This window comes from Leguminivora glycinivorella, chromosome 11 (genome assembly GCF_023078275.1).
Source record: "Leguminivora glycinivorella isolate SPB_JAAS2020 chromosome 11, LegGlyc_1.1, whole genome shotgun sequence".
NCBI classification, from domain to species: domain Eukaryota; kingdom Metazoa; phylum Arthropoda; class Insecta; order Lepidoptera; family Tortricidae; genus Leguminivora; species Leguminivora glycinivorella.
Genome location: NC_062981.1, coordinates 22,830,248 through 22,852,458, shown reverse-complemented (window position 1 = coordinate 22,852,458; position 22,211 = coordinate 22,830,248). Strand labels below are relative to the sequence as shown.

The following is a 22,211-nucleotide window of genomic DNA, read 5'->3' as shown; positions in this document are numbered from 1 at the left end:
ACTTGCTATTACATTATAAAATTGATAGCAATAAATAACTCATTTCGATAAAATGTAACTTTTGAATATAATTTCACTTTTATATTATTTTTGGGATGGGTGGGATATGGGTTAAATTGTGGCGTAGGCGAGAGGCTGGCAACCCTGTCACTGCAATGTCACAGTTTCGTTTTCTTTCAACCCCTTATTTGCCAAGAGTGGCACTGAAGCTTTAGTAGTTTCATGTGCTCTGCCTACCCCTTTATGGGATACAGGCGTGATTGTATGTATGTATGTACAATCTCCTTCCAGAAACATAAGGTACTCGTAACCTGTGATTTTTATGATTTTGGAAATTGATTTTTTCATTCATAATTTCCTAGTTCACTTCTCTTAGCCCATCGTGTTTATTATTGAGTTTTAGTTTGAATTAAACACCATATTGAATTCCTGTAGTTTTAGTTACTCTCTTCGTACACTTTTAATTAATACAAACATTATTTAGCTTATTATCTTGTGCACCATCGCAAGGGCCACAGAGTAAATTCACCATAAACTTGTTCATAGATTAAAAAGTATTAAGATTAGAAGAAGGGGATGTACATACATTGCAATTCAACACTTATTACCTACATATAATAAGATCACTCCCGACCAAACTAAGTTGACGATGATTTCGCTACCACAGACTGCGGTCTCATTGTCTCTGTTTAAAAAATTTATTTCATCTTTTATATAACCTAACCACAAAATTAAAATTTTGAAAAAACCTCCGACCGCGATATAGTAGACCGATTTTCATGAAACATGGCTAAGAACACTCCCGGCTGACTCAGCTTTAAGACAAAAAAAAATTATATCCGTTCATCCGTTCGGGAGCTACGATGCCACAGACAGACACACACACACAGACAAACAGACAGACAGACAGACAGACACGTCAAACTTATACACCCCGTCGTTTTAGCGTCGGGGGTTAAAAAAGGGGTACGCCCTTTTCGCAACCACAGGGATAAGTTTATGCAACATGCCTAAATACCTATCACGGATCCCCTCTGCATTATCACAGTCTGTGACGGCCGTGACGAAGCGCGAGTGACGTGAGCCGTGACGTCACACTCATATTAAATTCCGGCCCTATTTTACAGGTTGCATTTAAGTTGGGGGATAAATCAAATTATTTAGATAAATATTTTGGTCTGTTTTAAGTACCTAGTTTTGAACGTGTTGTGTGGGTTATTATAAGTCGTTATAAGTTTTAAAAGTCGACTTTTTATAAGTAATCAGACTTGGCTGAAGTATCTTTATTATAGGGTGAAAATAAAATGAAAAAGAATTGTTTTTAAACTCTATTTTTAACCCCCGACGCAAAAACGATGGGGTGTTATAAGTTTGATGTGTCTGTCTGTCTGTCTGTGTGTGTGAGTCGGTCTGTGGTATCATAGCTCCCGAACGTATGAACCGATTTTGATTTTTTTTTTGTTTCAAAGAGTTGGTCGGGGGTGTTTTTAGCCATGTTTCATAAAAATCGGTCCACTATGTCGGGAGTTTTTTTTTTTATTTTAATTGAACCAGTTTATAATAAACTAACATAGGTATCTAAACCTCACAAATACTATTAAATCGTTCTGATTAAATCAGGCACTGATATTCAAAAAGTATCAAATCGTGCCTATAATCAAAGAGGCTACTTTGACTACTTGACCATTATTGAAAATATATTTCTAAATAAAAATATTTAAAACTATTTACTGCATGCGTTTCGAATCTCAGATATAAACTTCTCTTACTGCGACAGGTCACTACAAGTCCAGTTATTCTCACTACCAAGTATCGCGCTACAATCGATACTAGATAATCGATTTACGACGATACGATTAACTCGATTCAATCCCTCGGTGACGCTGCTGCGTTATGGACTTTATTAGTTTATTTGTAGGTGCATTTTAGCTTTTTAGTGGAGAAAAGTGGCTGCGAATTGTCTGTGGGATAAAACAGATAACACAGTACAGTAAAACTTCCCAATACTTCACAATTCTACGTGTACAGACAGGCCTTGGTCTGCTTAAAGCTAACGCTGTGGCTTGCGTCATAGATTAAATATAAGAAGATTGCGATCCAGCGAGGAAATGTCGCCAGTCTCCTAGGTACAATGTCGCAAGGGTCTATTTTAGACATTAGGTAGCTTTTAAGTTTAGTCTTTAGTTCATTATATAATTATATAAATATGTTCATGTAAATAAATGTTGTTTTTATAGAACATCATACTATCCCATACATTAAAATGCGGCCGCCTAAGAACGCGCAAACACTACACCTAGATGGCGCCACAAATAGATGGCGCCACAAAAAATGCCTTGTTGCCATCGATTATTTGTTTGGAGCCATAAATCTATGTCAAAATTGACACTTAACGCCATCTACAAGTATAATCGAAAGCTACAAGACATTTTTTTTGTGGCGCCATCTATGTGTGGTGTAGTGTATGCGCGTTCTTAGGCGGTCGCATTTTAATGTATGGGATGGTATGATCTTCTTTTATTTAATCTATGCTGGCGTGGACGACGCCCATACAACCATTTCAGTCGCAAAATCTTCAAATCAGTAACTAACTATCAAATGTGACATAACGCGTGGTAACGGCGTGCAAACAATGCGACCGTATTGATACAATAACAAAATGTAGTCGTCGTGTGCACTCGTTACGGTAACAAAATGTGTACGAATTTGTGGCTGTCAATGTCACTGTCAGAATGACTTTTAACGACACTTTATTAGTCTACGTTTGCACACATAACGGTAACAACATGTGGACGAATTTGTGGCTGTCATTGTCACTGTCAGAACGGTTTCTGACAGTGACATTGACAGAATTTGTACACAATAGTTTTTTTCAGTACAGATACTGCTTTTTTTAACGCAGTAGTGCGAGCAAATCAAGCAATGATTCATTTCTTGTCTGGTCGAAACTCTTAGCTTAGATTTAGGTACTGAAAATCGTCGTACGATACACGTGCGAAAAGGACATTCACAACTCGTGTCGATTTAAAACACTCCCTTCGTTCGTGTATTAATTTATTGCTACTCGTATCTATTTTCCTCTTTTCCGCACTCGTATCTACAAGTATTTTGTTTGGGTTACAAAAAAAACACATTATTTACTCTACTACGTTTTATTTATGTCTCTTTAACATTACAAATTTGTAGACACTTATCTATACAAAAATCTTGACAAAAGAAGTACAGATCGCTGAAATGAATGTTGATAGTAATATTAATGAAGACTACTTCAACAAGTGTCAATTGTGAAATGCCGCACAATACTAGTTGCTCTATAGAAGACCATAATAATATGATCCCCGATCCTTTACAACCCAGCAGCTCGGTACGCACGTTACAATTTTTTTTAATCTTCTTTAGTGAGGGCAACTGAGTACGACGGCATATTTAATTGTTTATAAAGTTTGAGGATACCTGAAAAAAATGAATACAAGAAGCCATTCTGCTTTCGGTCACGCGTGTACGCTGCGACCATTTTGCGACCGTTTGTTGACCGTTTGGTGACCGTTTGGCGACTGTTTTTTACATGGAATATTACCGTCTTAATCCATATTTTAACAACTTTATTGGTTTTCTAGGCATTATTTTTATTATTTCAGTATAGTATATGCACCAGAGCACTAAAATTTCACCAATCAATATACATAACACGCAAACACCGAGTAGTCAATAATATTATTACTGGTTAAACTGAGGTAAATTGATGGCGCGTTGATAAATTTAGACTTATTTTATGAAATCACTCGAGCAATTTAATTGGCCATGGTAATTAGCCCACATTATATTACAAATGCAAACAATATTTATCTTTAACAAATTCTTACGCCATTACATTTTAATGTCAAATGATTTTATTTCTTTTTTACTTTGACGTCTCTGACAGTCGCCATTTGAAAAGAATGAAATGAACGAATGATTTTGGGAAAGTAGTCGCCAAACGGTAACAATGTGTGCACGCGTAGTGCACACTTCTGTCACTTCTGTGACCATTTGTGCCTGTTACCAATCGTCCCCATTTGGGTCGCCGCGACTAAACGTCGACCGTACTGCGACTAAGCATTGAGACCCGAAGACCTGTGTGTACACAAAATAGGAGGATTTGCGTAGGAACGGCGACCGATTATGGTTATATGGGCGGGCACGCGACGGCCCGGCCATGCAACGCGACGCGGTGCGACGAAATCAAACATTCGATCTCCATGGTAGGCTTATGCCGTTTCGTTCGTTGATCGGAGCGCTGCGATCTCGTTCAATCGCTCCCACGAACTAGTTCGCTCTTTTAGGTCTTTGCTCATTTAGTTCAGTCAGACCAGCGACTACTACGGTCGGAAAGATCAGAACGAATGGGACCGACTAGTGTCAAAACGATACGAATATTCCACAGACAATAACAATTCCGGGCCGAAAGGTTGTAAGTAACCGAAGCTTAATATGAAAACTTGACGTTTTTGTGTCGCTTTGCTAAATACCTCGCTTCCGGTCGGCGCCGTCACACACTCTTTCTTGATCCAAACCGCTCGCGCTCGCCGATCCTATACTGAACTAAATGAGCAAAGACCGATTCACAGAGCACGGAAAGATTCAGTTCATTTCGGTCATTCATGGGATTTTATTCCTAACAGTTCATAGTTCGTGAACGACACAAGCCTACTCCATGGTAGTGTCTTAGGTGGGCGACCTCAATGAACTATCGATGGTAGGCGATGCGACGCGACGGCTACGATCGCGCGACCGTTGTCCACGCAAGCCCCAGTGTAAGGACAGCAGAGGCCATCTCCCAGGTGTATCCCAATTATTTAATGTCTAAAAAGTAAGTCACGTATAAATGACACTGGTTTAAACTTTTCAGCTACGGCTGCCCCCTAACAATTGTCATCAACTTCCTAAAACCTAGGGCCAATTTCTCGAAAAGTACAAGCCTTGTATTACAAGTGCGCGAACTGTCCAATCGTTTGGGCTGTCATGGAAACACACTAGTAATACAAGTCTTGTACCTTTCGAGAAACGGGCCCCTAGACTCAATTTTGCAGTGTTGAATTTGGAATTTGGTTCCAATTGTAGTTAAAATTCGAATTCCGTCTGTTCTTTTTAAAGGAACTTTGGACTTAGGAGGTTAAAGTACTGGTAGTTTTCATCGTTGTGGCTAGTTTGCTGTGAGGATTTCAACGTTGGTTGGCGTCTGGCCGCCCGCCAGCACGGATTGAGATTCATCGCCGAACGTTTGGTGTGGCTGTGGACTTACTTTTACAGCCTAAAGCCATTTAACTAGAGATATGTGATGTATGGAGGTAGATGGGCATTTTCGCGAAACAAGATTCAAAAACTTATTTTCTAAAATGGGTAAATTTTGATGTTTTTCATACTCAGAATCACAAGCCCTTTCGAACCTACAAGGTGAAAAAAAGCGTCCCAAACTTAATTATTCCACTTTGTTGCAATTTTTCAAACACTTCGTACAGAGGTCGAGGTTACAAAGTGGAAAGTATGCAAATTAATGGATAAAATTAGGTCCATTTTTTGTCTCTTGTTTTTAACCCCTGACGCAAAAACGACGGGGTGTTATAAGTTTGACGTGTCTGTCTGTCTGTCTGTTTGTCTGTCTGTCTGTGTGTGTGTCTGTCTGTGGCATCGTGGCTCCCGAACGGATGAACCGATTTAGATTTATTTATTTTTTTGTCTGAAAGCTGAGTTAGTCGGGAGTGTTTTTAGCCATGTTTCATAAAAATCGGTCCACTATGTCACGGTCGGGGGTTTTTTCGAAATTTCATTGTCCTAGATCAATAGGGCTCGTGATTCTGAGTAGGAAAAACATAAAATTTACCTACCTCAGAAAAAATATTTTTTGTGATTGTTCTCGCGAAAATACCCTAGTATAGTATAGGTATGTATGAATATAAAAAGTGCTGGAGTAGCCTAGCGGTAAGAGCGCGCGACTTTCAATCCGGAGGCCGCAGTTCGAACCCCGGCTCGTACAAATAAGTTTTTCCGAAGTTACGTGCGAAATGTCATTTGATGTTTACCAGTCGCTTTCTGGTGAAAGAAAACATCGTTAGGAAACCGGACTCATTCCAATAAGGCCTATTTACCCTTCGGGTTGGAAGGTTAGGTGGCAGACGCTTTCGTAAAACGCGCCTACGTCAAATCTTGGGATTACTTGTCAAAGCTGACCCCAGACTCCCATGAGCCGCGGCGAATGCCAGGATAACAGGAGCAAGGAGGATGATGGTGTAATTGGTATATGATTATAAACTGAAACAGACACTATCGCGACTGACGTGCTAAACCGCTACAACACCTCGACCGCCAAGGTAAACAATTAAAATTTTGAAAAAACCCCCGACCGCAACATAGTTGACCGATTTTCAAGAAACATGGCTAAAAACACTCCCGACTAACTCAGCTTTCAGACAAAAAAAAACGAAATCTAAATCGGTTCATCCGTTCGGGAGCTAATATGCCACAGACAGACACACACAGACAGACAGACAGACATGCAGAGAGACACGTGAGACACGTCAAACTTATAACACCCCGTCGATTTTGCGTCGGGGGTTAAAAATAACAGTTGAAATAAAATTCAGGATGTCATACTTAGCAATTATGAGAATAAAATGGCAATTAAAAATGGATTAAGTTTTCTTTTATTTTGCTAGAAATATGGAAACTACCCGCACTATACTAGGCAAAGAGTCATGATAGTGATTTTTCTGACACAGAACTTTAAATACTGTCATAAATTACAAGTAAAATTCTTGTAGAGATCACGGATTTCCATTTACAATGATCCTGACAAACCACTTTCGCTTCACACACTTTCATAACGTTTCTCATACACGCTCGTCGGTTTCAACGAGTACTTCTGACCTGGCCTTTTTGCAATATTTCCCCGATTTGATCAAGAAAAGTTCGCCTAGGTCTTCCACTTCCAACTGACCCTTCCACTCTTTTTTCATATACTTTCTTCGTTACTCTCCTCGCATCCATCCTCTCTACATGCCCGAACCACCTTAGCATACCAATTTCAATCTTTGACACCACATCTACATCCACTCCACACTTCTCCCTTAGCACGCTATTTCTGATCATAGTGATCATATCACTCAACTTCACACCAGCCAGGCAGCCATGGTTCTTAACGCTCTCATTTCCACGGCATTTACTGGACTTTGATGTCTCTGCCTACCCCTCTGAGAAACAGGCGTGATTGTATGTATGTATATAAAATTCTTGTTGCCATAATATTGTTATATTAACTAACTAATAATCTGTTTAAAATAAAATAAATATGTTTTTCGGACAATCGCGACTCGCTCTCGATTTTTAGGGTTCCGTACCAAAAAGGTACCAAGAGAACCCTTATTTTCTATAAGCATTACCTCCTAGCCTTGGCCTCCTAGTCAAATCAGCTTCTTTTTAAGAACTGTCAAAACGAATTTTAACGCCTTGCTAATATGGAATTAATATGAAATCGAATTGAGTGACGCCGTGGCTTGCGTGGGCGACGGTCGCGCGATGGTAGCGCGACGGCGATGCGACGCATACGAAATCAAACCTTATCGATATGGAAGTATGAGACGCGACGGCGACGGTCGCGTGACTGTCGCCCACGCAAGACACGGCGTGACGTCACGGTCAACTCAGTTACTTTATATATTTCTACCTGACTTATTAAATAGAAATTGGATTTAAAAATAAGTTCTACCCATATTTTTATTATATTTATCTGATGCTTTATTTCGTGCATGGTATAATTAATAATCAAACGAACTTACCTGTGAAGTTTGATTACAATTATACGAGTATCCAAATCCGAGACAACAAATATTATTTACTATGCAGCACACGGAATCGTACCGTCCAAAGTCACACATTTCAGAGATATAAAATTTAAAAAACAAGTTCTCGCCATGCATACCTACTACCTTCAACATAGCCCAGCGCCCTGCGGCGTAAACCCATCATTATTTTAGAGTAGATCTTTTTGTGTCGTGAAACCATTTTATTGTTATTTTCGGGGTTGGGGGCGGGACTTTGTTGTCTCGGATTTGGATACTCGTATAATTGTAATCAAACTTCACAGGTAAGTTCGTTTGATTATTAATTATACTTCCTATCCAAATCCGAGACAACAAATATTATTTACTATGCAGATGTTCAGAGCCTTGCATGTCAATACAAATACTGCATGCGAAAATAAAATAAAGTAAGAACATCAAAATATGATATAGTGTTAAGTTTCGTATGAGTACCTACTTAATGGTATTAAGTATCTGATGATGTGACGTCATGATGACGTCATTAAGCAAATTAAAAGTTATTCCTATTATTTAAAGTTAAGTTATTCCTATTATTTTATATATAACCTATTGAAAATGTTATAATTATATTAAGCTTTATGAATGTTTTTGATATTCCCTGGTTATGGTAACACTGATTAGTTTGCAACTTCTAAGGTCTTAGAACGGCGCTTTTTGGCTTTTAATGAAATGTTTTTAAATTAGTATTAATTACGTTTTAAAGTCAAGGTCATTATAGTTTCATCAGTTTTCATTTAAGGTTTTTCTGATGTACAAGAAATCTCATGTAAAATTATGCGTAGCAACAAATTCCCTTTTGTGCATTGGCAATGCAAGCAATAAGCATACGCAGTTACAATGTTTTATTTATATTCTAAGGTGAATTAAAAGTCAAATTCAGTTACTATGCAATTAAAAAGTAAGTCCATACAATGCCTTAGTATACTACTTTCTAAATATTGTTTTAAAACGTCATATCACTTTGTTCATATAACATAAGTAACCTGGTAAGTATTATATTAATTTATATAGATGCCAACAAAAAAGGCTCCTATACTTAAAAAGGAAGAAGTAAACTTAGCTAGTTACTAGTTTAATTATTATGTAATTATTGCCGATGTTTTGAAGACAAAATATACAACATTCAATTTTAACATCTGATTGTAAAGTTGTAAAGAAGGCAAATGAGCAGACAGATCGCTGTCACCCATGAACACCAAAAACCTGAAGCATTAGAACTTTTTTAAAGGTGTGTTTGTCCGGTAATCCTTCAGAAGACAGTTCTGCTTATTCCACACTTGCCACAGTTTCCTTTATTAATTAATTGAGGGAGTAACAAACAACAAACATACATACTAATAAAATAAAATAACGTTACAGTAAAGCTGTACTATGTATTGTGATACAAAACTACAATTAACAAGAAAGAAAATAGGTAGTTGGGTTATACAATCAACTATTATAACTATTTAAACTTTCTTGTTACTAAGCGAGACTGTATGTCAATCAGGGATTTCAAATTTAAATATTAATTTCATTGGAAACTTTATTTTCTAATTGGATTTATTAATCTAGCTGTTCACGGCTGCAATAACTCTGCATAACTGCACAACTATATTGTGTGTATTAGTTTCCATCGGCGATTTTACGCCCCGGGTATATAGGCCTAGATAATGTGCACCACCCACGAGTCAGCCCCTGTTTTCCGTACCACAATTCCCCTATAGTTTAGAGCTCTAAATATTGTATTAGATTTCTCTTTCAATCGAGGTATGTTAATTAAAGTGTAGGATGTAGGTAGTTAATGCGTATGTGGCAACGTACAGGTATAGTCGTTGCTCGCCTGGCCCCGTAGCCGAATGGCATTTCTCCGACGCCAAACGAAAGCGATACGCCGCTGGCTCTGTCGCGCCAATACGCAAGCGCGATAGAGACAGATATCTACTAGCGCTTCGTTTCGTGAGCGTTTCATGAGCGTTTGTGCCATTCGGCTAGCCACCCTGAAAGGGATTTATTGCGCCTTGATTATTTATTTTCATTATTATAACTATTATAACAGCGAGTAATTAATGATGACACGTACTAAGCATTGTAAAGTGATTTGTGTAGGTATAGGCTGTGGTATAGGTCATAGAGCTATGACTGAAGGGTTAATACGGCGTATATTTTATTATTTTAGTGTATGCATGATGCTCATATGGTGTAGCAACATTATATTGTATGTCTTGTCAGAGCAATAGTATTAGCAATTTTAAGGAAAATAAGATTTACATTTTTGTTTACTGTTCAATCATTGGTTCATTGGTTCAATCCTTAGACGAAAGTGTTCTTATATTCATTCTGTATAATGTGCGTTAAGTAGGTAGGTACCTACATAAGTTATATAACAACATTACATTACATTAAATCTGATTAACAAGTCTCGAGATAATGTAAATCTCATTAACATTAACACTTTTAAAGCGGAGTAATGTTACTATCTTTAATTTGTGAGAGACCAAGGAGCGGAGCGGCCGAAGAATAAACAGATTGAATACAGCGAGGAGAGAAGCAATCTAAGAACGTTGGAGTTGCGAGCGAAGAGCGAAGTGACCGATGAACGTAGCGACAGAAGCGTGAATCCACCGAAGCGTAAACCGATTGAAAAAACACAGTGGACAATGCACTGTGAGACCGGAATTCTCAATGTAGTTTGAACGAAAGAAGAGCTCCTGAGACAATTTGTGGAGAAAATATAGTCATTTTAAGGTTGACTTGATGTGCATATAGCTAGAACGCTATAAATACAATGTTCTCTATAAAATGTATCTATAAAAGTGGAGCCATCGATACAGTTTTGAAGCAAAGATCACACTATTAATGTTTATTTTATTTATTTCCTAATAAAGTGGAGCCCACAAAGTTTCAACAGTCAGAGAGCGGAGATCTTGACTTCATTCGTGGAGAATTACATAGTAAGTTTAATTTAAAATGATAACATTTTGTTTTAATTTCTTGTGTTTTATATATATAATTATGGTTAGTATTTAAATTTATCATTATTTTTTGACTAAGTTGTTTAAGATTATTTTAATTCCTTATTTATTGTATTATTATTTTTGTATTTTTGACATGTTTTGTTTATGCCATTAAAGGTTTTGAATTGAGTTGAATGGATAGCCTATCACTGTTAAAATGTGCCACAAACAGCTACTACGCCTTAAGCGGAGCCTTCGATACAACTTGTGAACAAAGATAGCAACGTTACTGTTAAAGTAGGGCACATATAGCTACAACGCATTTAGCGGAGCCCTCGACACAATTCATGAAAAAAAATAGCCACGACACTGTTAAAGTGGGGCACATATAGCTACAACGCATTTAGCGGAGCCCTCGACACAATTTGTGGAGAAAAATAGCCACGACACTGTTAAAGTGGGGCACATATAGCTACAACGCATTTAGCGGAGCACTCGACACAATTTGTGGAGAAAAAATAGCCACGCCACTATTAAAGTGGGGCACATATGGCTACAACGCATTTAGCGGAGCCCTCGACACAATTCGTGGAGAAAAAATAGTCACGCTACTAATAAAGAAGGGCATTTTACTGTAGGTTCAGATATAATTTTGCATGCCATTTTTGGCTAAACATGTATTGCTAGTCAAAAATAGTAATATACCATGTTTATCGCAATAAAGTAATTCATTCAATTCATTCACAAATGGCTACAACGCATTTAGCGGAGCCCGCGACACTATTTGTGGAGAAAAATACCACGCCACTATTAAAATTTGGTACATATAGTTACAACGCATTTAGCGGAGCTCTCTCGATTTTTTTTTTTTTTTTTTTTTTTTTTTTTTTTTTTTAGTGGGGTACCCAACATTGTAATCTCAATTTTCATCACTCATCAGGGTTTTATTTCTTTTCTACCCGATACTCAACCAATCATCCTTGACGCTATTATACTATCGGAATACTATTTCAAGACATGCTTACAATATTTATTATTGACACAAGTAAATCTTTATTTACAATAAGCTCTTATAATTATAATCTCTAATGTCTTAACAATGTCAAACAATATCTAATGTTCTAATGTCTTTATTTTTATTTCTTTATGATTTAATTGCTGGACATAGACACATGTCATCCAAATAGTAGGTAATTACTTACAAAAAGAGACTTGCTCACATAGGGTAAAATCCTTTCGTCGGCATCGAAGTACGGCCCGTACTATATACAACAGCAAGCAACAGGCAACACTGTCAACACATTTGTGATCCCTATTACCACGGCATACAGTCTAACGATAGTCAGTTAAAGGTGTTGCTGTTTGTGCCATGGATTCGGTATTAGTTAAGGCGCCTTAGGTAAGATCGTGCAAGCGCATCCTGTTTAAATGCATCAGTTACTGGCAATGTGCAGTCGGTCATTATATTTATTAATACATTATTGAATGAATCAACAGAAAAAATATAGTTTAATTATTGGTTCCAGTATTTGTAAATATTGCTACAACTATTGCTCGTTTGACTTATAAATATTGTTGAATGTTGTTACAATTTACATAACGATGCGTTTTTCTTTTAAACTTTTTATAAAAGGCGCTTTATCACCAACCAGAAAAAATATGTTTATAGATCAGACATGTTGTTAACGTATAATATACTGTTCTATACGCCTACGATATATACGAGTAAAATCATATTCGTAAATATTGAAGTCAGAGATCACATCGATTGTCAGTAGGTAGTTTAATAGTTACATATTACTGTAAGTAATCTGTGATTTACGCATTACTTAAACACATATACTAGTAATAAGGTAACAACTACATCGTATTACTTTCCTACTGCAACTTAAGTATTCATACCGAAAGCCTTTTGTTTGAAAAAGAAGGTAGTCGTAGAAAATCCTATCGTATGACCAAATATGACCGCAAATAAATTTAGTATTTCGTTAACTTCTTAGTTCTAGTTATCAATAGGCAAGTGAGGCAAGCTACTTAAATGATAGTACAATTGTGTGTTAATGTGTAAAATCACATTAGCTCGTAGCTACGATCGAATGAAAAACAAAACTATTATACACTCGCCGATAACTAGACTAAACTCGCCGGTACTATACGGCGGTCGGCAGTTGTTCAAATATGGTTTGAATTCTATAATCACCATTTAGCGCACTATAGGTACATAAGTAGGTATTAAATCACTTACCGAACTTCATAAATTCACAACATTTACACTTTTAGAGGAACACTTATTTTGACGAAATTACGTGTGACTCGGACGACACAAAAACATGTAATGATGGGTTTACGCCGCAGGGCGCTGGGCTATGTTGAAGGTAGTAGGTATGCATGGCGAGAACTTGTTTTTTAAATTTTATATCTCTGAAATGTGTGACTTTGGACGGTACGATTCCGTGTGCTGCATAGTAAATAATATTTGTTGTCTCGGATTTGGATAGGAAGTATAATAGTTATTTGTTTTACGAGGGGGCAAAGATGTTGTTTAACCGCACGTGCCAATATTGATACCCGAGCAAGCGAAAGAATCTTGAGCGTTGCGAGGGTTTCAAGGCACGAAGGTTAAACAAACTTTGCCACCGAGTGAAACACAATATTTTTCACCGCACCAACACGAACAAAATACTGACTATAAAACATCAAACTAAATCAAATCCATCAATCTATTCAATATTTATGATTCAAAATCATAATTTATAGGTAAATTCTACCCAAGCTTAAGACATCAAGTTAAAATTTGTATGAAATAACTTTGCCCTCTTGTGGATAAAATGCAAGTTTTGTATCTGTTTTCGAATAGGAAAGTAAGTCTTTACCAGTTGGTGTGGTGAAAAATATTTTTTCTACTTGTCGACTGTAATCTGTCAATTAGGACACCACAGACTAAACTATAAGTGCTAACTTTTCAGTGTTGGATACTCTATGGCAGTTCCGAGTTTCCGACTCAATTATAATAAGCTCATTATAGTTGACTTAGTTAACTGTAATAATTTCAAAAATAGAACTTCATACAATTTCTATACTAATTTGCGATACCTGGCAAATTTTCCTGCATCTGAAACACATTTTTTTTGTCTGTCGCGTTATCGGCCAATCAGAGACGGTTATTACAAACAATTGGTTGCTAGGTAATTCAATGTTGATACAACGGTGAACGACTCTATTAACATTAATTTTAACTTGCATGAATGCGCCCATTGATGATGAAGATGATGACTCGTAGAAAAGGTATTGTATACAATAGTGATATAATTAAGCTTTTCACTCTCGTACCGTACTATTAGGCCACTCAGCAAGCTTCGTGGCCTAAACATGGTACTCGACTGAATAGCTTTGTATTATATCACGATTGTATAAAATACTATTATTTTATGAACAGTCAAGTACCCTATTATCAGAGCTAGTCAGATACAAATTCTTCGGTATTGATTTACGAATATTTATACCTACTTCCTGAAACTATCTCGTGGCCTATGTAAGGGGGCGTCCACACGGGCATGACAAATGGCAGAGCTACAGGGTGCTCCGGAGTAATTCGTTTTTAACCGTCGCACGTCAGCGCGCCGCTCACGTTATACAGGATGCTACAATCATAATTTAAGCTTCTTGTCACAGCTGGTGTTTCGTGGACCTAATGTAAATAAAAAAATCTAAATATTTACCTGTGTGGTGACGGGTTAAGAATTTCACCACCTCCTTTCTTTCCGTGGGTGTCGTAGAAGGCGACTATGGGATATGGGTTAAATTGTGGCGTAGGCGAGAGGCTGGCAACCTGTCACTGCAATGACACAGTTTCGTTTTCTTTCAACCCCTTATTTGCCAAGAGTGGCACTGAAGCTTTAGTAGTTTCATGTGTTCTACCTACCCCTTTATGGGATACAGGCGTGATTGTATGTTGTATGTATGTATGTTATTTTTGCTCCGGTTTTTTTTGATTTGATTTGATATATTTTTAGTAATTATCTCTCGTCTCTGTGATAATTAAAATTACTATCAAACCATTCTTAGGTAGAATAGGTAGGTATCGTCAGAGCACTATCATAGTGCATATATGTAGACTTGACGATCGGTCTGGCCTAGCGCGTAGTGACCCTGCCTGCTAAGCCGCGGTCCCGGGTTCGAATCCCGGTAAGGGCATTTATTTGTGTGATGTGCACAGATATTTTTTCCTGAGTCATGGATGTTTTTTATGTATATATAAGTAATTGTATAAGTAATATGTATATCCTTGTCTGAGTACCCACAACACAAGCCTTCTTGAGCTTACCGTGTGGCTCAGTCAATCTGTGTAAGAATATCCTATAATATTTATTTAATAATATTTAATTATACCAGGGGGCCGATTTTTCAATCTCGGCCATTCGATTTCGTGTTTGTTCAATATATCTCCACTACTAGTGATTTAAATTCTACTAACAGAATCGAAAACGAGTGGTCATTACCACTAAGTAGTTTTAAAATTACTAGCCGTCCTTTTTCAAAAATAGCATTACGTCTTTTTCCACAGACTTTCGAACGGCGAATCCGTGCGTTCGAAATAAAAAAATCGATCCCCAGTAGTAACTCTTCTAATAACGTACCTCGCGCGGTATGTAGGTATGTATGCGCGCCGTGTAAGTATAGGTACGCAACACATATATGTAGCGGATGAAAATGAACGGGAATGATCTATCAAATACATTTGTTTGGTGTTATTACTAGTCTAATCTAATGTCAGACTAGGATATATTTACGTGCGTATAATGTTGTTTCTGCGGTGGTTACTGCTTGCTGTAATACTTTTCCCTACACTCGATTAAAACGCTAGTCTAAAACTGCTCTAAATAATAAATATATATAGCTCGTTCAGATCATCCTGTATGTAAACGCAGATATTGAAGAATGGAGCCGCCTCACGCGATCTCTTCATTTGCGCTGACCGGTACAAGTGCGAGCGAGACAGCGAATGTTTCTGAAGCAAATGTATGGAAAAGGCTATGGGTGCGAGAGAGAGGGGTGATCCTTAAGTGAAAGTGATCGCGTCTGGGGTAGCGTGGACTTTGAATTGTGACTTTCTTAATAGAAAATTGGAGCGGATATTTTGTGTCACTACTTTGAAAAAATCTCGTATCTCACGCTGTTCCTCAAAGTTAAAACGCAGTAAGTCTATATGCATTCCATACATACTTACTACAATTTTCTTTTCATTGACAGACGAAGATACAAGTTTTTTTAAAAGTAGTGACGATATACATATTTACGTATAGAGTTAAATATTTATATCTACATATTTATTGAAACTAAAACCAAGAACGATTTAATACTGGACTGACAGACAGACAGACACGTCAAACATATAACACCCCGTCGTTTTTGCGTCGCAAAAACAGTTCACAACACATTTTGATTTCTGCTCACAATTCCACTCCCATTCGTCCGGCCACGCTAATTGTGCAAAAGTGACACAAGACAAAAATATTAATTTACATAAAATCAGGAATTTGCCGCACGCCCGCCTGACAAAAGTTGCTGGGATGAGATACGTGCTACAGAACACAGATATACTTGTTTATGATGCGTTCACGAGTGCTGTAATATCTTATTGTATTAATTTTGAAAATTGTACCAAGTTTGTGCCCTTAACCATTTTGTGTGTTTCATCCTTGTCAAGGGTAGTGCTAACCGTCTCTCCTTTCAATATCCGTGCCGCGTGCCCGTGTGGTTAAGAATTTCACCACCCCCTTTCTTCCCGTGGGCCGTAGAAAGCTACTGTGGGATATGGGTTAAATTGTGGCGTACGCGAGAGGCTGGCAACCTGTCACTGCAATGTCACAGTTTCGTTTTCTGTCAACCCCTTATTTGCCAAGTGGCACTGAAACTTGAGTAGTTTTATGTGCTCTGCCTATCTGCCCATGCCCAAGGGGTTCATGGGATACAGGCGTGATTGTATGTATGTATGAAAATTGAAAATTATTGGAGGTTGATTAATGGATACACATAAGTTACACATGGATTTTAAATTATAAATGAGCTCTTGGCCACAGACTAGAAAAAGGCAGAAGCCCAGAAGCTGCCTGTTCACCCTTGATTTGAAGGTTAGATCTGATATTTTATAAGACGTGTTAGAGCCTAGGTTATACTGACGACAACAGTAAAAAGTAGGTATCCAAACGTGAAAAAAGGGCAATGATCTTGAAAGTTTCAGAATGTGGACACACGCTTGTACTCCCAAAAGGGGTAGGCACTAGGCATAGCTCATGAGAAGAAGTTTCAGTGCCACCATTAGCAATTGAGGGGTTTTTAGTTACAAATATCTGCATTCTGATTACTGATATAAAATGAACACTGTAGTTTGGTCCCGAGTGAACGCTCGGCGTGGCCAGAACGCAAACGACGCTGTTAATAAAACGACGGACAACGCGAACGACCGACTTTACGCTTCGCCTGTGAGGTCCAGTTTATACTCTGTCACACAAGTCTGTCAGTAAATAAGAACAAAGAAAACTATAGGTATCCTTTTCTCTAGCACCCTAAAGAAAAGGATGCATATAGTTTTCTTCGTTCTTATTTACTGACAGTCTTGTTTGACAGAGTTTAGATTCAGAGATACAAAGTCGACACTGAAAAAAACGGAATGATTTTGAATGACAACTTTTTATTGGACAGAATGCATGTCATTCTTTTTTCAAAAGTAAGAATTTACCCATCATCCTCCTTGCGTTATCCCGGCATTTGCCACAGCTCATGGAAGCCTGGGGTCAGCTTTGACAACTAATCCCAAGATTTGGCGTAGGCACTTGTTTTTACGAAAGCGAAAAGTAAGAATTTACCCACTAATTAAATAAATAATTACAAGCTTTCAGAACTACTTCTGATTAAAACAAAATATTTTTCTACTTGTCCACTACAATATGTCAAAGACACTACAGACAAACAAACAAAACAAAAAAACAAACAATAATTTATTTGCAAAAAAGGGTATAGTTTACAGATGTTAAATGAGTAAACAGTCTTTGGGTTCACCTTTTTTAGCCGTGTACAAACAGCATGCAAAATGTGAAGGTGTCTTAAAAATAGTAATTACAATTTTATTACAGCGTTTACGATTAAAATGGACACACTAAACTATAAGTTATAACTTTTCAGTGTTGGATAGTCTTTGACACTTGACAACTATATTTCATATTAGTTCACTGTAGACAACTGTAAAAATTTCAAAAATAGAGTTTCAAACAAGTTCTATACTAATTTGCAATAGTTGGTTACATTTTTCTGCATCTGAAACACATTTTTTTATAATTTGTCACGTTATCGACCAATCAGAGACAGTTATTACAAATAATTGGTTGCCAGAAAATTCGATGTTGATACATCGGTGAACGACGCTATTAACATTAATTTTAACTCGAATGATTATATACTTCGTCCACTGATGATGAAGATGATGACTCATAGAAAAAGTATTCTATACAATAGTGATATAATTACCACTCACTACTATTAGGCCACTCAGCAAGCTTCGTGCTCGTGATGGTACTCGACTAAAAAGATATGTATTAAGTATAATCACCATTGTATAAAATACTAAATTTTACGTTTATTTTTCAATTGAGTCCATTGTATTCTAACTTTATAATTCCGTTTGCTGTGCACACTGGTTCCGTACCATTTAAGAAATTGTCTCTGCCATCACATTTCATCTTCACCAATTTCAGGGGGGTTACCATGATGTAATAAAGACGTTCAGTTTAGGTTGAGAGAAAGGGACACAGCTATAGCAGTTACATAGCTCCGTTCCTCTCTCTCAACCTAAACTGAACGGCTTTAGCACGTCATGGTAACCCCCCAGCTCCCCTAAAAGAAACGCGCACAGTGGGACACAACTATAAGGAGGACACAACTATTTAAAAAAAACCTCTTGAATCGACATGTTTATTATCCGTAACGAAAATTCAAATATACTGTGTTATTGACTTTACAAATGCGGGGGACCCATCAGCTGATGTAAAGTATGTATAGGCGGTCATATTTTAATTTTGTAAAATACTAGAAAAAAACCGGTCAAGTGCGAGTCGAACTCTCTCGCCCACCGAGGGTTCCGTATAAACTTTCTTGAAAACTACCTAGTTAAAATAATGTCATGTTTCTTATACAGCGCGTAAACCTAATAAGGGCGATAAATGAAACCAGGCATATAATTCAATATTGTTATCATTAATTAAGAGGTGTTTTTGAGTTACTCTTAATTTTCAGCCCATAATGAATTTTTGAAAAATTTCCCAGCAGCAATGTACTGTAAACGTGGTTGCGATGACAATCAATGACAACTGTCAACGAGCGTTTAACACGAATGTGTTTGCATTACGTTGCGGGCCGAATTAATATCTATGGAAAAAAAAAATTTCAATTTTAAGTAAAAATTATCTAATTCCATTTTTTATGTCCTATACTCACCACCGTTAAGAGGTTCGCCCGTATTAGGTTTACACGCTGTATAACTATAATGACTTGACTATAAGCTAAAAGTATAGGTACTAAAGAGCATTATTGCATATAGCGCCATCTCTCGGTGAATTCGCTAACTTATTTGTAAGTGCGATAGAGACGGCCTGATATTTTATCATCTATCGCGCGACCATGCTTCCCGTGCTGTATAGTATGTTGATTGTCAGGGATAATTCTTACTTTATTTGAAAGAAGATGATTTATATAACATCTCGTAGGTACTAATTTTCAATACGATCAAAGACCTATATAACTTCGTATAGACCGATAAAGTCTAAGAAAAAAACGTACCCCAAAACCATACAGAAAAAGGTACGGTGAGCTAGATGGCGATACACCTTTGGGGTACGCTCGGCTAGATGGCGCTAATATTAATGTTTGACATTTTAAAACATATCAAGCTAAGAATATGGTCCAAATTGTCAAAACTGAGGTTCAAAAGTTTTAAGCCTGTGTCGAGAGATGGCAGTCTATGCACTGTGATTACACATTTTACTTTGACAGTAACTCTCTTTAATACTCGATCCTCTTTGGTACGATATAGATCCACAAGGGTGGTTAAAATGAAGGTAAAAATCTAAAAGTTTTTTTTATAAAAAAAACGTTTCCATTATACAAACACGATTTTATTTTTCCTGTAATATTTAGCATACTACCTATAACCAATGTTTTCTAAAATTTTTTTTTACATTTTCCTTCAAAATTCTTTTTTTTTCACAACCAAAAAATTACAAAAAAATAGTTTTGATATGTACAATTTGAGCTTTTTCTAACGATAACCCTTGACTTGACTTGACCTGACCTAGTAACTTGAAATTTACAGTTTGCCCCCTTTTATTTTGGCCATTTTCTTCAATTAAAATTAATAAATTAAAAAAATAATATACTTTCAATTTGTAGAGGTTTACAATGTTCACAACTATTCCAAATTTCAAGTTGAGCGCATTAGTGATTCTCGAGTCGAGATATTTAGTTATGTGACAGGGGGACAGAGTCGCACCATAAGGGTTACTTTTGTACCTTTTTGGTACGGAACCCTAAAAATGAATAAGTAGTAATTTCAATCAATATAAAAGTATTCAAGCACTTAACATTTTCCTTTCCCAAATACCAAAATCTGCCCAAGCTTAAATAAACAAGTTTAAAGTGTACGGAACCCGCGGTCTAATCAGCTAATTGCACGTCCGATTCCTAGTCTTTAGGGTTTCGTGGCTGTCTGCAATTTGCAAATGGCCGAAGCGATACGTGGTACCGAATTCTGTACTATTTTGGCGATGTTAAGAAAATACTTAGGCACATACGTTTTAGGTACCTACAGTTGGATAAGATTTTTTTTAATGATGTAGTAAGCAAACGAGCCGACGAGCCGCCTGATGGGAGGCAGTCTTCGCCGCCCATGGTCATAAGCAACATCAGGGAAGTCATTTATACGTTGCCGACCTTTGAGAACCCTAAATACCTGCTTCTTAAAGAACCCCATTTCAATCCATTACATATAACATTAGAATTTTTCATTTCCATGCCTTGCCATCTCTCGATTTTCCATTTTTTTAATACCACGTCGGTGGCAAACAGGTAGACGGTCCGCCTGATGGAAAGCGGTCACCGTAAACTATGGACGCCTGCAACTCAAGGGGTGTCACATGCGCGTTGCCGACCCATTAGAAACTTGTACACTCCTTCTATAATCAACTGTTTCTACTGATACACACAGAAAATAAAAATATGTAAACTCAAATCAAATACTATTTTTGCTCACTTCTAAACAGCCATATTTGTTAAAAAAAAACGCTTCATTGCCATATTTCCCGCTTGTTCAAGTTTGTCCCGGTTGAAGTAACTGGTGACCGCAGAGCTGGCAACTTCCTCGCACAACGCATCAATATAGGGAGGAAATACCGTCAGCATCTTTGGTGAAATGCCTTGATGGTCTATCTTATCATTCCTACGCCATAATTGTTTAAAAACGCTTCATTGCCATATTTCCGTCTTGTTCAAGTTTTTCCCGGTTGAAGTAACTGGTGACCGCAGAGCTGGCAACTTCCTCACACAACGCATCAATATAGGTAGGAAATACCGTCAGTATCTTTGGTGAAATGCCTTGATGGTCTATCTTATCATTCCTACGCCATAATTGTTTAAAATCTCTTCATTTAATTGCCATATTTCCCACTTGTTCAAGTTTGTCCCATAAACGGTGGCGACTGGTTTATAGACGCCTGAGACTGACAGATTTATCATCGGACTTGACGAGTGACACTCGGCATATGGTCAGCGATATTGTGAGGCGAGCATTTCATAGATAGGTTTAAAAAAATACCTTAGAAGATTTTGTTTATTACAGGAGGAAAATTATACAGTCTGTAAGCCTTACACATGCGATAAATAAATTAAACTAGACATATCATCATCCTCCTTGCGTTATCCCGGCATTTGCCACGCCACGGCTCATGGGAGCCTGGGGTCCGCTTTGACAACTAATCCCAAGATCTGGCGTAGGCACTACTTTTTACGAAAGCGACTGCCATCTGACCTTCCAAACCGAAGGGTAAACTAGACCTTATTGGAATTAGTCCGGTTTCCTCACGATGTTTTCCTTCACCGAACTGTACATTAAACTAGACATATAATTCATTAGTATTATCATTAATTAAGAGGTGTTAGTTATTCTTCCACTGAATTCTTTAATTTTCACTCTATAGTTATTTTTTTACCAGCAATGTACTGTAGGTAAACATGGTTGTGATGACAGTTAAAAAAACGCTTTTTTATAACACATTTTTTATGATATAGGCAGAAAACGAGCAGGCGAGCCGCCCATTGACATAAGCAACATCAGGGAAGCCTCTTATGGGTTTCCAACCTTTGAGTACCGTAA

General features: G+C 37.4%; 1 non-coding gene across 1 annotated transcript; it reads right to left on the bottom strand.

The window, feature by feature from the left end:
* Positions 1 to 16,442: 16,442 nt before the first annotated feature.
* Positions 16,443 to 16,533, bottom strand: LOC125231502. The gene has a single exon (XR_007177627.1). It is a non-coding gene; the product is annotated as a U6atac minor spliceosomal RNA (small nuclear RNA).
* Positions 16,534 to 22,211: the final 5,678 nt, after the last annotated feature.